Raw genomic sequence first — 16518 nt, 5'->3', positions numbered from 1 at the left:
ACCCTGCTTAGCTTCCGCGATCGCGGCGAGATCGGGCCCTTCTAGGCTGGTTTGGCAGTAGATGCCGGCGGGGTCGCGGGCTGCCTCTTGAGGCGCAGCTTAGCGGGCGCTTGGGCCTTACCGCCAGCCCAGCGGCCCGCCCGTCCCGGCAGGGCCCCGCCGCCCGCCTAGGCCGGGGAACGGAGGTAGCAGCAGCAGTAGAAGTAGCAGCAGTAGTGGTAATAGAAGTAGTATTTGCCATGCACTGGGCTAGTAGTAATAGTAGTGGTAGTAGCAGCAGGAGAAGTGGCTGCAGCAGCAGGAGTAGTAGCACCATATATTCCCTGCAGAGGGCCAGTAGTAGTAGTAGCAGTAGCAGCAATTGAAGTAGTAGTAGTAGATTTGCCATGCAGTGGACTGCTAGTAGTAGCAGTAGTAGTAGAGTTAGCATCAGCAATAGAAGTGGCATCAGCAGCAGTAATAGTACCAGCAGATTTGTCCTGCAGTGGGCCAGTAGTGATAATAGAAGTAGCAGCCATAGCAGTAGTAGTAGTAGATTTGCCATACACAGGGCTAGTAGTATTGATACTAGTAGTAGAAGTAGTAGCAGCATCAGGAGTAGTAGTAGTAGTATTTTCAATGCACTGGACTACTAGTAGTAGCAGTAGTAGTAGCATTTGTACAAGCAGCAGCAGTAGTAGTAATAGTAGTAGTATTTGCCATGCATTGGGCTAGTAGTAGTAGTAAGAGTGGTAGCAATAGCAGTAGAAGTGGCAGCAGCAGGAGCAATTGGAGCAGCATATTTGACTTGCAGTGGGCCAGGAATAGTAGTAGAAGTAGCAGGAACAGCAATAATAGTAGTATATTTGCCATGCACTGGGCTAGTAGTATTGATAGTTGTAGTAGCGGAAGTAGCAGCAGCAGCACTAGTAGTAATAGTAGTAGTATTTGCCATATACTAGATTACTAGCATTAGCAGTAGTAGTAACATTACTATTAGCAGCAGTAGCTGTTGTAGTAATAGTAGTAGAATTTGCCATGCACTGGACTACTAGTAGTAGCAGTAGTAGTAGCAATAGTAGAAGCAGCAGCAGCAGTAGTAGTGTTAATATTTGCCATGCACTGGGCTATTAGTAGTAGTAGTATCAGCAGCACCTGTACAAGTAGCAGCAGCAGTAGTAGTAGCAGCAGTAGTAGTAATGGCAGCAGTGGTGGTAATAGTAGTAGTATTTGCCATGCACTGGCCTAGTAGTAGTAGTAGTATTAGTAGTAGTAGTGGTAGAAACAGCAGTAGAAGTGGCATCAGCAGCAGTAATAGTGGCAGCATATTTGACCTGCAGAGGGCCAGAAATAGAAGTAGAAGAATCAGCAAGAGCAATAGTAGTAGCCGGCCCACGCTGCGTTAGGCGAAGCCCAACCGCAGACCGGGCCGGCCCTCCTGCCCGACAGCAGGTGGCCCGAAGCCAGTGGGAGCCAGCATTGTGTTGGTAAAGCCCCTTAGGCCCAGCAACGCCACCCTTGCCCCCACGCCACCGTCCGAGCTCAGGACCCCGCCCCAGGTGGCCGGCAGGCCCGGGGAAGCGGCCTGGGCCCTCGACAACGCTCCCGCGCCCGGCCATGGTGAAACGGCGGAGGGGCGGCTTTTTCCGTATGGAGCTGTGGAGAGCCAGCCCGGCAGACAGGTGGCGGCGCCGGGGCTGGGCTCCAGTGGGGGCGGCCAGGTGCAGGTCGAGGGGCTCGCGGGCCGCACGGACGGCCCCCGGGTCCGCGGCCACGTCTGGTTTCCGTCAGGCGGAAGCGTCTGGTGTGTCTCCGCCTTCCAGGGCCGCCTTCTGGCCGCCTGGCAGCTCAGGCAGGCAGGGAGCGCCCCATCAGAAGCTTGCTGTGGTGGGAGGGGCCTGAGGAGGTGGGGCTTGCATCTGTACCCGGCGGGGGCGGAGATAGCCGCGAACGCCGCGGGCGCCAAAAGGAGAAGGCGGAGCGGGAGGCAAAAAGCCTAGAGCACCCGGTCTTCCCTAGAGGTCTCCCATCCAAGTTCTAACCAGGCCCGACCCTGCTTAGCTTCCGCGATCGCGGCGAGATCGGGCCCTTCTAGGCTGGTGGGGCAGTAGATGCCGGCGGCGTCGCGGGCTGCCTCTTGAGGCGCAGCTTATCAGGCGCTTGGGCCTTACCGTCAGCCCAGCGGCCCACCCGTCCCGGCAGGGCCCCGCCGCCTGCCTAGGCCGGGGAACGGAGGTCTCGGGCACCTGGGGGTGGCGGAGGTGTTGGCGACCACCCAGCCCAGGGCGGGCGCGACCCAGCAAACTTTTCGGCGCTTGACGCCCCGCCCCAGATCCCGCAGGCCGCTCACGGGGAAGTGGCCCAGGAGGCTTCCGGGCCCGGGGACCGCGGTCCCTTGGGCATCCCACCTGCCCGCCCACGCTGCGCTAGGCGCAGCTCAGACGCATACCGGACCGGCCCTCCTGACCGACAGAAGCTGGCCCGAAGCCACTGCGAGCCACCATTGAGTTGGCACGGCCCCTAAGACCCAGCCACGCCACCTTCGCCCCCATGTCACCGTCCGAGCTCAGGACCCCGCCCCAGGTGGCCGGCAGGCCCAGGGAAGCGGCCTGGGCCCTCGACCCCGCTCCCGCGCCCGGCCATAATGAAACGGCGGAGGGGCGGCTTTTTCCGTATGGAGCTGTGGAGAGCCAGCCCGGCAGACAGGTGGCGGCGCCGGGGCTGGGCTCCAGTGGGGGCGGCCAGGTGCAGGTCGAGGGGCTCGCGGGCCGCACGGACGGCCCACGGGTCCCCGGCCACGTCTGGTTTCCGTCAGGCGGAAGCGTCTGGTGTGTCTCCACCTTCCAGGGCCGCCTTCTGGCCGCCTGGCCGCTCAGGCAGGCAGGGAGCGCCCCATCAGACGCTTGCTGTGGTGGGGGGGGCCTGAGGAGGTGGGGCTTGCATCTGTACCCGGCGGGGGCGGAGATAGCCGCGAACGCCGCGGGCGCCAAAAGGAGAAGGCGGAGCGGGAGGCAAAAAGCCTAGAGCACCCGGTCTTCCCTAGAGGTCTCCCATCCAAGTTCTAACCAGGCCCGACCCTGCTTAGCTTCCGCGATCGCGGCGAGATCGGGCCCTTCTAGGCTGGTTTGGCAGTAGATGCCGGCGGGGTCGCGGGCTGCCTCTTGAGGCGCAGCTTAGCGGGCGCTTGGGCCTTACCGCCAGCCCAGCGGCCCGCCCGTCCCGGCAGGGCCCCGCCGCCCGCCTAGGCCGGGGAACGGAGGTAGCAGCAGCAGTAGAAGTAGCAGCAGTAGTGGTAATAGAAGTAGTATTTGCCATGCACTGGGCTAGTAGTAATAGTAGTGGTAGTAGCAGCAGGAGAAGTGGCTGCAGCAGCAGGAGTAGTAGCACCATATATTCCCTGCAGAGGGCCAGTAGTAGTAGTAGCAGTAGCAGCAATTGAAGTAGTAGTAGTAGATTTGCCATGCAGTGGACTGCTAGTAGTAGCAGTAGTAGTAGAGTTAGCATCAGCAATAGAAGTGGCATCAGCAGCGGTAATAGTACCAGCAGATTTGTCCTGCAGTGGGCCAGTAGTGATAATAGAAGTAGCAGCCATAGCAGTAGTAGTAGTAGATTTGCCATACACAGGGCTAGTAGTATTGATACTAGTAGTAGAAGTAGTAGCAGCATCAGGAGTAGTAGTAGTAGTATTTTCAATGCACTGGACTACTAGTAGTAGCAGTAGTAGTAGCATTTGTACAAGCAGCAGCAGTAGTAGTAATAGTAGTAGTATTTGCCATGCATTGGGCTAGTAGTAGTAGTAAGAGTGGTAGCAATAGCAGTAGAAGTGGCAGCAGCAGGAGCAATTGGAGCAGCATATTTGACTTGCAGTGGGCCAGGAATAGTAGTAGAAGTAGCAGGAACAGCAATAATAGTAGTATATTTGCCATGCACTGGGCTAGTAGTATTGATAGTTGTAGTAGCGGAAGTAGCAGCAGCAGCACTAGTAGTAATAGTAGTAGTATTTGCCATATACTAGATTACTAGCATTAGCAGTAGTAGTAACATTACTATTAGCAGCAGTAGCTGTTGTAGTAATAGTAGTAGAATTTGCCATGCACTGGACTACTAGTAGTAGCAGTAGTAGTAGCAATAGTAGAAGCAGCAGCAGCAGTAGTAGTGTTAATATTTGCCATGCACTGGGCTATTAGTAGTAGTAGTATCAGCAGCACCTGTACAAGTAGCAGCAGCAGTAGTAGTAGCAGCAGTAGTAGTAATGGCAGCAGTGGTGGTAATAGTAGTAGTATTTGCCATGCACTGGCCTAGTAGTAGTAGTAGTATTAGTAGTAGTAGTGGTAGAAACAGCAGTAGAAGTGGCATCAGCAGCAGTAATAGTGGCAGCATATTTGACCTGCAGAGGGCCAGAAATAGAAGTAGAAGAATCAGCAAGAGCAATAGTAGTAGCCGGCCCACGCTGCGTTAGGCGAAGCCCAACCGCAGACCGGGCCGGCCCTCCTGCCCGACAGCAGGTGGCCCGAAGCCAGTGGGAGCCAGCATTGTGTTGGTAAAGCCCCTTAGGCCCAGCAACGCCACCCTTGCCCCCACGCCACCGTCCGAGCTCAGGACCCCGCCCCAGGTGGCCGGCAGGCCCGGGGAAGCGGCCTGGGCCCTCGACAACGCTCCCGCGCCCGGCCATGGTGAAACGGCGGAGGGGCGGCTTTTTCCGTATGGAGCTGTGGAGAGCCAGCCCGGCAGACAGGTGGCGGCGCCGGGGCTGGGCTCCAGTGGGGGCGGCCAGGTGCAGGTCGAGGGGCTCGCGGGCCGCACGGACGGCCCCCGGGTCCGCGGCCACGTCTGGTTTCCGTCAGGCGGAAGCGTCTGGTGTGTCTCCGCCTTCCAGGGCCGCCTTCTGGCCGCCTGGCAGCTCAGGCAGGCAGGGAGCGCCCCATCAGAAGCTTGCTGTGGTGGGAGGGGCCTGAGGAGGTGGGGCTTGCATCTGTACCCGGCGGGGGCGGAGATAGCCGCGAACGCCGCGGGCGCCAAAAGGAGAAGGCGGAGCGGGAGGCAAAAAGCCTAGAGCACCCGGTCTTCCCTAGAGGTCTCCCATCCAAGTTCTAACCAGGCCCGACCCTGCTTAGCTTCCGCGATCGCGGCGAGATCGGGCCCTTCTAGGCTGGTGGGGCAGTAGATGCCGGCGGCGTCGCGGGCTGCCTCTTGAGGCGCAGCTTATCAGGCGCTTGGGCCTTACCGTCAGCCCAGCGGCCCACCCGTCCCGGCAGGGCCCCGCCGCCTGCCTAGGCCGGGGAACGGAGGTCTCGGGCACCTGGGGGTGGCGGAGGTGTTGGCGACCACCCAGCCCAGGGCGGGCGCGACCCAGCAAACTTTTCGGCGCTTGACGCCCCGCCCCAGATCCCGCAGGCCGCTCACGGGGAAGTGGCCCAGGAGGCTTCCGGGCCCGGGGACCGCGGTCCCTTGGGCATCCCACCTGCCCGCCCACGCTGCGCTAGGCGCAGCTCAGACGCATACCGGACCGGCCCTCCTGACCGACAGAAGCTGGCCCGAAGCCACTGCGAGCCACCATTGAGTTGGCACGGCCCCTAAGACCCAGCCACGCCACCTTCGCCCCCATGTCACCGTCCGAGCTCAGGACCCCGCCCCAGGTGGCCGGCAGGCCCAGGGAAGCGGCCTGGGCCCTCGACCCCGCTCCCGCGCCCGGCCATAATGAAACGGCGGAGGGGCGGCTTTTTCCGTATGGAGCTGTGGAGAGCCAGCCCGGCAGACAGGTGGCGGCGCCGGGGCTGGGCTCCAGTGGGGGCGGCCAGGTGCAGGTCGAGGGGCTCGCGGGCCGCACGGACGGCCCACGGGTCCCCGGCCACGTCTGGTTTCCGTCAGGCGGAAGCGTCTGGTGTGTCTCCACCTTCCAGGGCCGCCTTCTGGCCGCCTGGCCGCTCAGGCAGGCAGGGAGCGCCCCATCAGACGCTTGCTGTGGTGGGGGGGGCCTGAGGAGGTGGGGCTTGCATCTGTACCCGGCGGGGGCGGAGATAGCCGCGAACGCCGCGGGCGCCAAAAGGAGAAGGCGGAGCGGGAGGCAAAAAGCCTAGAGCACGCGGTCTTCCCTAGAGGTCTCCCATCCAAGTTCTAACCAGGCCCGACCCTGCTTAGCTTCCGCGATCGCGGCGAGATCGGGCCCTTCTAGGCTGGTTTGGCAGTAGATGCCGGCGGGGTCGCGGGCTGCCTCTTGAGGCGCAGCTTAGCGGGCGCTTGGGCCTTACCGCCAGCCCAGCGGCCCGCCCGTCCCGGCAGGGCCCCGCCGCCCGCCTAGGCCGGGGAACGGAGGTAGCAGCAGCAGTAGAAGTAGCAGCAGTAGTGGTAATAGAAGTAGTATTTGCCATGCACTGGGCTAGTAGTAATAGTAGTGGTAGTAGCAGCAGGAGAAGTGGCTGCAGCAGCAGGAGTAGTAGCACCATATATTCCCTGCAGAGGGCCAGTAGTAGTAGTAGCAGTAGCAGCAATTGAAGTAGTAGTAGTAGATTTGCCATGCAGTGGACTGCTAGTAGTAGCAGTAGTAGTAGAGTTAGCATCAGCAATAGAAGTGGCATCAGCAGCAGTAATAGTACCAGCAGATTTGTCCTGCAGTGGGCCAGTAGTGATAATAGAAGTAGCAGCCATAGCAGTAGTAGTAGTAGATTTGCCATACACAGGGCTAGTAGTATTGATACTAGTAGTAGAAGTAGTAGCAGCATCAGGAGTAGTAGTAGTAGTATTTTCAATGCACTGGACTACTAGTAGTAGCAGTAGTAGTAGCATTTGTACAAGCAGCAGCAGTAGTAGTAATAGTAGTAGTATTTGCCATGCATTGGGCTAGTAGTAGTAGTAAGAGTGGTAGCAATAGCAGTAGAAGTGGCAGCAGCAGGAGCAATTGGAGCAGCATATTTGACTTGCAGTGGGCCAGGAATAGTAGTAGAAGTAGCAGGAACAGCAATAATAGTAGTATATTTGCCATGCACTGGGCTAGTAGTATTGATAGTTGTAGTAGCGGAAGTAGCAGCAGCAGCACTAGTAGTAATAGTAGTAGTATTTGCCATATACTAGATTACTAGCATTAGCAGTAGTAGTAACATTACTATTAGCAGCAGTAGCTGTTGTAGTAATAGTAGTAGAATTTGCCATGCACTGGACTACTAGTAGTAGCAGTAGTAGTAGCAATAGTAGAAGCAGCAGCAGCAGTAGTAGTGTTAATATTTGCCATGCACTGGGCTATTAGTAGTAGTAGTATCAGCAGCACCTGTACAAGTAGCAGCAGCAGTAGTAGTAGCAGCAGTAGTAGTAATGGCAGCAGTGGTGGTAATAGTAGTAGTATTTGCCATGCACTGGCCTAGTAGTAGTAGTAGTATTAGTAGTAGTAGTGGTAGAAACAGCAGTAGAAGTGGCATCAGCAGCAGTAATAGTGGCAGCATATTTGACCTGCAGAGGGCCAGAAATAGAAGTAGAAGAATCAGCAAGAGCAATAGTAGTAGCCGGCCCACGCTGCGTTAGGCGAAGCCCAACCGCAGACCGGGCCGGCCCTCCTGCCCGACAGCAGGTGGCCCGAAGCCAGTGGGAGCCAGCATTGTGTTGGTAAAGCCCCTTAGGCCCAGCAACGCCACCCTTGCCCCCACGCCACCGTCCGAGCTCAGGACCCCGCCCCAGGTGGCCGGCAGGCCCGGGGAAGCGGCCTGGGCCCTCGACAACGCTCCCGCGCCCGGCCATGGTGAAACGGCGGAGGGGCGGCTTTTTCCGTATGGAGCTGTGGAGAGCCAGCCCGGCAGACAGGTGGCGGCGCCGGGGCTGGGCTCCAGTGGGGGCGGCCAGGTGCAGGTCGAGGGGCTCGCGGGCCGCACGGACGGCCCCCGGGTCCGCGGCCACGTCTGGTTTCCGTCAGGCGGAAGCGTCTGGTGTGTCTCCGCCTTCCAGGGCCGCCTTCTGGCCGCCTGGCAGCTCAGGCAGGCAGGGAGCGCCCCATCAGAAGCTTGCTGTGGTGGGAGGGGCCTGAGGAGGTGGGGCTTGCATCTGTACCCGGCGGGGGCGGAGATAGCCGCGAACGCCGCGGGCGCCAAAAGGAGAAGGCGGAGCGGGAGGCAAAAAGCCTAGAGCACCCGGTCTTCCCTAGAGGTCTCCCATCCAAGTTCTAACCAGGCCCGACCCTGCTTAGCTTCCGCGATCGCGGCGAGATCGGGCCCTTCTAGGCTGGTGGGGCAGTAGATGCCGGCGGCGTCGCGGGCTGCCTCTTGAGGCGCAGCTTATCAGGCGCTTGGGCCTTACCGTCAGCCCAGCGGCCCACCCGTCCCGGCAGGGCCCCGCCGCCTGCCTAGGCCGGGGAACGGAGGTCTCGGGCACCTGGGGGTGGCGGAGGTGTTGGCGACCACCCAGCCCAGGACGGGCGCGACCCAGCAAACTTTTCGGCGCTTGACGCCCCGCCCCAGATCCCGCAGGCCGCTCACGGGGAAGTGGCCCAGGAGGCTTCCGGGCCCGGGGACCGCGGTCCCTTGGGCATCCCACCTGCCCGCCCACGCTGCGCTAGGCGCAGCTCAGACGCATACCGGACCGGCCCTCCTGACCGACAGAAGCTGGCCCGAAGCCACTGCGAGCCACCATTGAGTTGGCACGGCCCCTAAGACCCAGCCACGCCACCTTCGCCCCCATGTCACCGTCCGAGCTCAGGACCCCGCCCCAGGTGGCCGGCAGGCCCAGGGAAGCGGCCTGGGCCCTCGACCCCGCTCCCGCGCCCGGCCATAATGAAACGGCGGAGGGGCGGCTTTTTCCGTATGGAGCTGTGGAGAGCCAGCCCGGCAGACAGGTGGCGGCGCCGGGGCTGGGCTCCAGTGGGGGCGGCCAGGTGCAGGTCGAGGGGCTCGCGGGCCGCACGGACGGCCCACGGGTCCCCGGCCACGTCTGGTTTCCGTCAGGCGGAAGCGTCTGGTGTGTCTCCACCTTCCAGGGCCGCCTTCTGGCCGCCTGGCCGCTCAGGCAGGCAGGGAGCGCCCCATCAGACGCTTGCTGTGGTGGGGGGGGCCTGAGGAGGTGGGGCTTGCATCTGTACCCGGCGGGGGCGGAGATAGCCGCGAACGCCGCGGGCGCCAAAAGGAGAAGGCGGAGCGGGAGGCAAAAAGCCTAGAGCACCCGGTCTTCCCTAGAGGTCTCCCATCCAAGTTCTAACCAGGCCCGACCCTGCTTAGCTTCCGCGATCGCGGCGAGATCGGGCCCTTCTAGGCTGGTTTGGCAGTAGATGCCGGCGGGGTCGCGGGCTGCCTCTTGAGGCGCAGCTTAGCGGGCGCTTGGGCCTTACCGCCAGCCCAGCGGCCCGCCCGTCCCGGCAGGGCCCCGCCGCCCGCCTAGGCCGGGGAACGGAGGTAGCAGCAGCAGTAGAAGTAGCAGCAGTAGTGGTAATAGAAGTAGTATTTGCCATGCACTGGGCTAGTAGTAATAGTAGTGGTAGTAGCAGCAGGAGAAGTGGCTGCAGCAGCAGGAGTAGTAGCACCATATATTCCCTGCAGAGGGCCAGTAGTAGTAGTAGCAGTAGCAGCAATTGAAGTAGTAGTAGTAGATTTGCCATGCAGTGGACTGCTAGTAGTAGCAGTAGTAGTAGAGTTAGCATCAGCAATAGAAGTGGCATCAGCAGCAGTAATAGTACCAGCAGATTTGTCCTGCAGTGGGCCAGTAGTGATAATAGAAGTAGCAGCCATAGCAGTAGTAGTAGTAGATTTGCCATACACAGGGCTAGTAGTATTGATACTAGTAGTAGAAGTAGTAGCAGCATCAGGAGTAGTAGTAGTAGTATTTTCAATGCACTGGACTACTAGTAGTAGCAGTAGTAGTAGCATTTGTACAAGCAGCAGCAGTAGTAGTAATAGTAGTAGTATTTGCCATGCATTGGGCTAGTAGTAGTAGTAAGAGTGGTAGCAATAGCAGTAGAAGTGGCAGCAGCAGGAGCAATTGGAGCAGCATATTTGACTTGCAGTGGGCCAGGAATAGTAGTAGAAGTAGCAGGAACAGCAATAATAGTAGTATATTTGCCATGCACTGGGCTAGTAGTATTGATAGTTGTAGTAGCGGAAGTAGCAGCAGCAGCACTAGTAGTAATAGTAGTAGTATTTGCCATATACTAGATTACTAGCATTAGCAGTAGTAGTAACATTACTATTAGCAGCAGTAGCTGTTGTAGTAATAGTAGTAGAATTTGCCATGCACTGGACTACTAGTAGTAGCAGTAGTAGTAGCAATAGTAGAAGCAGCAGCAGTAGTAGTAGTGTTAATATTTGCCATGCACTGGGCTATTAGTAGTAGTAGTATCAGCAGCACCTGTACAAGTAGCAGCAGCAGCAGTAGTAGCAGCAGTAGTAGTAATGGCAGCAGTGGTGGTAATAGTAGTAGTATTTGCCATGCACTGGCCTAGTAGTAGTAGTAGTAGTAGTAGTAGTGGTAGAAACAGCAGTAGAAGTGGCATCAGCAGCAGTAATAGTGGCAGCATATTTGACCTGCAGAGGGCCAGAAATAGAAGTAGAAGAATCAGCAAGAGCAATAGTAGTAGCCGGCCCACGCTGCGTTAGGCGAAGCCCAACCGCAGACCGGGCCGGCCCTCCTGCCCGACAGCAGGTGGCCCGAAGCCAGTGGGAGCCAGCATTGTGTTGGTAAAGCCCCTTAGGCCCAGCAACGCCACCCTTGCCCCCACGCCACCGTCCGAGCTCAGGACCCCGCCCCAGGTGGCCGGCAGGCCCGGGGAAGCGGCCTGGGCCCTCGACAACGCTCCCGCGCCCGGCCATGGTGAAACGGCGGAGGGGCGGCTTTTTCCGTATGGAGCTGTGGAGAGCCAGCCCGGCAGACAGGTGGCGGCGCCGGGGCTGGGCTCCAGTGGGGGCGGCCAGGTGCAGGTCGAGGGGCTCGCGGGCCGCACGGACGGCCCCCGGGTCCGCGGCCACGTCTGGTTTCCGTCAGGCGGAAGCGTCTGGTGTGTCTCCGCCTTCCAGGGCCGCCTTCTGGCCGCCTGGCAGCTCAGGCAGGCAGGGAGCGCCCCATCAGAAGCTTGCTGTGGTGGGAGGGGCCTGAGGAGGTGGGGCTTGCATCTGTACCCGGCGGGGGCGGAGATAGCCGCGAACGCCGCGGGCGCCAAAAGGAGAAGGCGGAGCGGGAGGCAAAAAGCCTAGAGCACCCGGTCTTCCCTAGAGGTCTCCCATCCAAGTTCTAACCAGGCCCGACCCTGCTTAGCTTCCGCGATCGCGGCGAGATCGGGCCCTTCTAGGCTGGTGGGGCAGTAGATGCCGGCGGCGTCGCGGGCTGCCTCTTGAGGCGCAGCTTATCAGGCGCTTGGGCCTTACCGTCAGCCCAGCGGCCCACCCGTCCCGGCAGGGCCCCGCCGCCTGCCTAGGCCGGGGAACGGAGGTCTCGGGCACCTGGGGGTGGCGGAGGTGTTGGCGACCACCCAGCCCAGGGCGGGCGCGACCCAGCAAACTTTTCGGCGCTTGACGCCCCGCCCCAGATCCCGCAGGCCGCTCACGGGGAAGTGGCCCAGGAGGCTTCCGGGCCCGGGGACCGCGGTCCCTTGGGCATCCCACCTGCCCGCCCACGCTGCGCTAGGCGCAGCTCAGACGCATACCGGACCGGCCCTCCTGACCGACAGAAGCTGGCCCGAAGCCACTGCGAGCCACCATTGAGTTGGCACGGCCCCTAAGACCCAGCCACGCCACCTTCGCCCCCATGTCACCGTCCGAGCTCAGGACCCCGCCCCAGGTGGCCGGCAGGCCCAGGGAAGCGGCCTGGGCCCTCGACCCCGCTCCCGCGCCCGGCCATAATGAAACGGCGGAGGGGCGGCTTTTTCCGTATGGAGCTGTGGAGAGCCAGCCCGGCAGACAGGTGGCGGCGCCGGGGCTGGGCTCCAGTGGGGGCGGCCAGGTGCAGGTCGAGGGGCTCGCGGGCCGCACGGACGGCCCACGGGTCCCCGGCCACGTCTGGTTTCCGTCAGGCGGAAGCGTCTGGTGTGTCTCCACCTTCCAGGGCCGCCTTCTGGCCGCCTGGCCGCTCAGGCAGGCAGGGAGCGCCCCATCAGACGCTTGCTGTGGTGGGGGGGGCCTGAGGAGGTGGGGCTTGCATCTGTACCCGGCGGGGGCGGAGATAGCCGCGAACGCCGCGGGCGCCAAAAGGAGAAGGCGGAGCGGGAGGCAAAAAGCCTAGAGCACCCGGTCTTCCCTAGAGGTCTCCCATCCAAGTTCTAACCAGGCCCGACCCTGCTTAGCTTCCGCGATCGCGGCGAGATCGGGCCCTTCTAGGCTGGTTTGGCAGTAGATGCCGGCGGGGTCGCGGGCTGCCTCTTGAGGCGCAGCTTAGCGGGCGCTTGGGCCTTACCGCCAGCCCAGCGGCCCGCCCGTCCCGGCAGGGCCCCGCCGCCCGCCTAGGCCGGGGAACGGAGGTAGCAGCAGCAGTAGAAGTAGCAGCAGTAGTGGTAATAGAAGTAGTATTTGCCATGCACTGGGCTAGTAGTAATAGTAGTGGTAGTAGCAGCAGGAGAAGTGGCTGCAGCAGCAGGAGTAGTAGCACCATATATTCCCTGCAGAGGGCCAGTAGTAGTAGTAGCAGTAGCAGCAATTGAAGTAGTAGTAGTAGATTTGCCATGCAGTGGACTGCTAGTAGTAGCAGTAGTAGTAGAGTTAGCATCAGCAATAGAAGTGGCATCAGCAGCAGTAATAGTACCAGCAGATTTGTCCTGCAGTGGGCCAGTAGTGATAATAGAAGTAGCAGCCATAGCAGTAGTAGTAGTAGATTTGCCATACACAGGGCTAGTAGTATTGATACTAGTAGTAGAAGTAGTAGCAGCATCAGGAGTAGTAGTAGTAGTATTTTCAATGCACTGGACTACTAGTAGTAGCAGTAGTAGTAGCATTTGTACAAGCAGCAGCAGTAGTAGTAATAGTAGTAGTATTTGCCATGCATTGGGCTAGTAGTAGTAGTAAGAGTGGTAGCAATAGCAGTAGAAGTGGCAGCAGCAGGAGCAATTGGAGCAGCATATTTGACTTGCAGTGGGCCAGGAATAGTAGTAGAAGTAGCAGGAACAGCAATAATAGTAGTATATTTGCCATGCACTGGGCTAGTAGTATTGATAGTTGTAGTAGCGGAAGTAGCAGCAGCAGCACTAGTAGTAATAGTAGTAGTATTTGCCATATACTAGATTACTAGCATTAGCAGTAGTAGTAACATTACTATTAGCAGCAGTAGCTGTTGTAGTAATAGTAGTAGAATTTGCCATGCACTGGACTACTAGTAGTAGCAGTAGTAGTAGCAATAGTAGAAGCAGCAGCAGCAGTAGTAGTGTTAATATTTGCCATGCACTGGGCTATTAGTAGTAGTAGTATCAGCAGCACCTGTACAAGTAGCAGCAGCAGTAGTAGTAGCAGCAGTAGTAGTAATGGCAGCAGTGGTGGTAATAGTAGTAGTATTTGCCATGCACTGGCCTAGTAGTAGTAGTAGTATTAGTAGTAGTAGTGGTAGAAACAGCAGTAGAAGTGGCATCAGCAGCAGTAATAGTGGCAGCATATTTGACCTGCAGAGGGCCAGAAATAGAAGTAGAAGAATCAGCAAGAGCAATAGTAGTAGCCGGCCCACGCTGCGTTAGGCGAAGCCCAACCGCAGACCGGGCCGGCCCTCCTGCCCGACAGCAGGTGGCCCGAAGCCAGTGGGAGCCAGCATTGTGTTGGTAAAGCCCCTTAGGCCCAGCAACGCCACCCTTGCCCCCACGCCACCGTCCGAGCTCAGGACCCCGCCCCAGGTGGCCGGCAGGCCCGGGGAAGCGGCCTGGGCCCTCGACAACGCTCCCGCGCCCGGCCATGGTGAAACGGCGGAGGGGCGGCTTTTTCCGTATGGAGCTGTGGAGAGCCAGCCCGGCAGACAGGTGGCGGCGCCGGGGCTGGGCTCCAGTGGGGGCGGCCAGGTGCAGGTCGAGGGGCTCGCGGGCCGCACGGACGGCCCCCGGGTCCGCGGCCACGTCTGGTTTCCGTCAGGCGGAAGCGTCTGGTGTGTCTCCGCCTTCCAGGGCCGCCTTCTGGCCGCCTGGCAGCTCAGGCAGGCAGGGAGCGCCCCATCAGAAGCTTGCTGTGGTGGGAGGGGCCTGAGGAGGTGGGGCTTGCATCTGTACCCGGCGGGGGCGGAGATAGCCGCGAACGCCGCGGGCGCCAAAAGGAGAAGGCGGAGCGGGAGGCAAAAAGCCTAGAGCACCCGGTCTTCCCTAGAGGTCTCCCATCCAAGTTCTAACCAGGCCCGACCCTGCTTAGCTTCCGCGATCGCGGCGAGATCGGGCCCTTCTAGGCTGGTGGGGCAGTAGATGCCGGCGGCGTCGCGGGCTGCCTCTTGAGGCGCAGCTTATCAGGCGCTTGGGCCTTACCGTCAGCCCAGCGGCCCACCCGTCCCGGCAGGGCCCCGCCGCCTGCCTAGGCCGGGGAACGGAGGTCTCGGGCACCTGGGGGTGGCGGAGGTGTTGGCGACCACCCAGCCCAGGGCGGGCGCGACCCAGCAAACTTTTCGGCGCTTGACGCCCCGCCCCAGATCCCGCAGGCCGCTCACGGGGAAGTGGCCCAGGAGGCTTCCGGGCCCGGGGACCGCGGTCCCTTGGGCATCCCACCTGCCCGCCCACGCTGCGCTAGGCGCAGCTCAGACGCATACCGGACCGGCCCTCCTGACCGACAGAAGCTGGCCCGAAGCCACTGCGAGCCACCATTGAGTTGGCACGGCCCCTAAGACCCAGCCACGCCACCTTCGCCCCCATGTCACCGTCCGAGCTCAGGACCCCGCCCCAGGTGGCCGGCAGGCCCAGGGAAGCGGCCTGGGCCCTCGACCCCGCTCCCGCGCCCGGCCATAATGAAACGGCGGAGGGGCGGCTTTTTCCGTATGGAGCTGTGGAGAGCCAGCCCGGCAGACAGGTGGCGGCGCCGGGGCTGGGCTCCAGTGGGGGCGGCCAGGTGCAGGTCGAGGGGCTCGCGGGCCGCACGGACGGCCCACGGGTCCCCGGCCACGTCTGGTTTCCGTCAGGCGGAAGCGTCTGGTGTGTCTCCACCTTCCAGGGCCGCCTTCTGGCCGCCTGGCCGCTCAGGCAGGCAGGGAGCGCCCCATCAGACGCTTGCTGTGGTGGGGGGGGCCTGAGGAGGTGGGGCTTGCATCTGTACCCGGCGGGGGCGGAGATAGCCGCGAACGCCGCGGGCGCCAAAAGGAGAAGGCGGAGCGGGAGGCAAAAAGCCTAGAGCACCCGGTCTTCCCTAGAGGTCTCCCATCCAAGTTCTAACCAGGCCCGACCCTGCTTAGCTTCCGCGATCGCGGCGAGATCGGGCCCTTCTAGGCTGGTTTGGCAGTAGATGCCGGCGGGGTCGCGGGCTGCCTCTTGAGGCGCAGCTTAGCGGGCGCTTGGGCCTTACCGCCAGCCCAGCGGCCCGCCCGTCCCGGCAGGGCCCCGCCGCCCGCCTAGGCCGGGGAACGGAGGTAGCAGCAGCAGTAGAAGTAGCAGCAGTAGTGGTAATAGAAGTAGTATTTGCCATGCACTGGGCTAGTAGTAATAGTAGTGGTAGTAGCAGCAGGAGAAGTGGCTGCAGCAGCAGGAGTAGTAGCACCATATATTCCCTGCAGAGGGCCAGTAGTAGTAGTAGCAGTAGCAGCAATTGAAGTAGTAGTAGTAGATTTGCCATGCAGTGGACTGCTAGTAGTAGCAGTAGTAGTAGAGTTAGCATCAGCAATAGAAGTGGCATCAGCAGCGGTAATAGTACCAGCAGATTTGTCCTGCAGTGGGCCAGTAGTGATAATAGAAGTAGCAGCCATAGCAGTAGTAGTAGTAGATTTGCCATACACAGGGCTAGTAGTATTGATACTAGTAGTAGAAGTAGTAGCAGCATCAGGAGTAGTAGTAGTAGTATTTTCAATGCACTGGACTACTAGTAGTAGCAGTAGTAGTAGCATTTGTACAAGCAGCAGCAGTAGTAGTAATAGTAGTAGTATTTGCCATGCATTGGGCTAGTAGTAGTAGTAAGAGTGGTAGCAATAGCAGTAGAAGTGGCAGCAGCAGGAGCAATTGGAGCAGCATATTTGACTTGCAGTGGGCCAGGAATAGTAGTAGAAGTAGCAGGAACAGCAATAATAGTAGTATATTTGCCATGCACTGGGCTAGTAGTATTGATAGTTGTAGTAGCGGAAGTAGCAGCAGCAGCACTAGTAGTAATAGTAGTAGTATTTGCCATATACTAGATTACTAGCATTAGCAGTAGTAGTAACATTACTATTAGCAGCAGTAGCTGTTGTAGTAATAGTAGTAGAATTTGCCATGCACTGGACTACTAGTAGTAGCAGTAGTAGTAGCAATAGTAGAAGCAGCAGCAGCAGTAGTAGTGTTAATATTTGCCATGCACTGGGCTATTAGTAGTAGTAGTATCAGCAGCACCTGTACAAGTAGCAGCAGCAGTAGTAGTAGCAGCAGTAGTAGTAATGGCAGCAGTGGTGGTAATAGTAGTAGTATTTGCCATGCACTGGCCTAGTAGTAGTAGTAGTATTAGTAGTAGTAGT

Source organism: Delphinus delphis, chromosome 9 (assembly GCF_949987515.2).
Source record: "Delphinus delphis chromosome 9, mDelDel1.2, whole genome shotgun sequence".
NCBI lineage: Eukaryota > Metazoa > Chordata > Mammalia > Artiodactyla > Delphinidae > Delphinus > Delphinus delphis.
The sequence above is the reverse complement of the archived record's forward strand: the minus strand, read 5'-3'. Positions refer to the sequence as shown.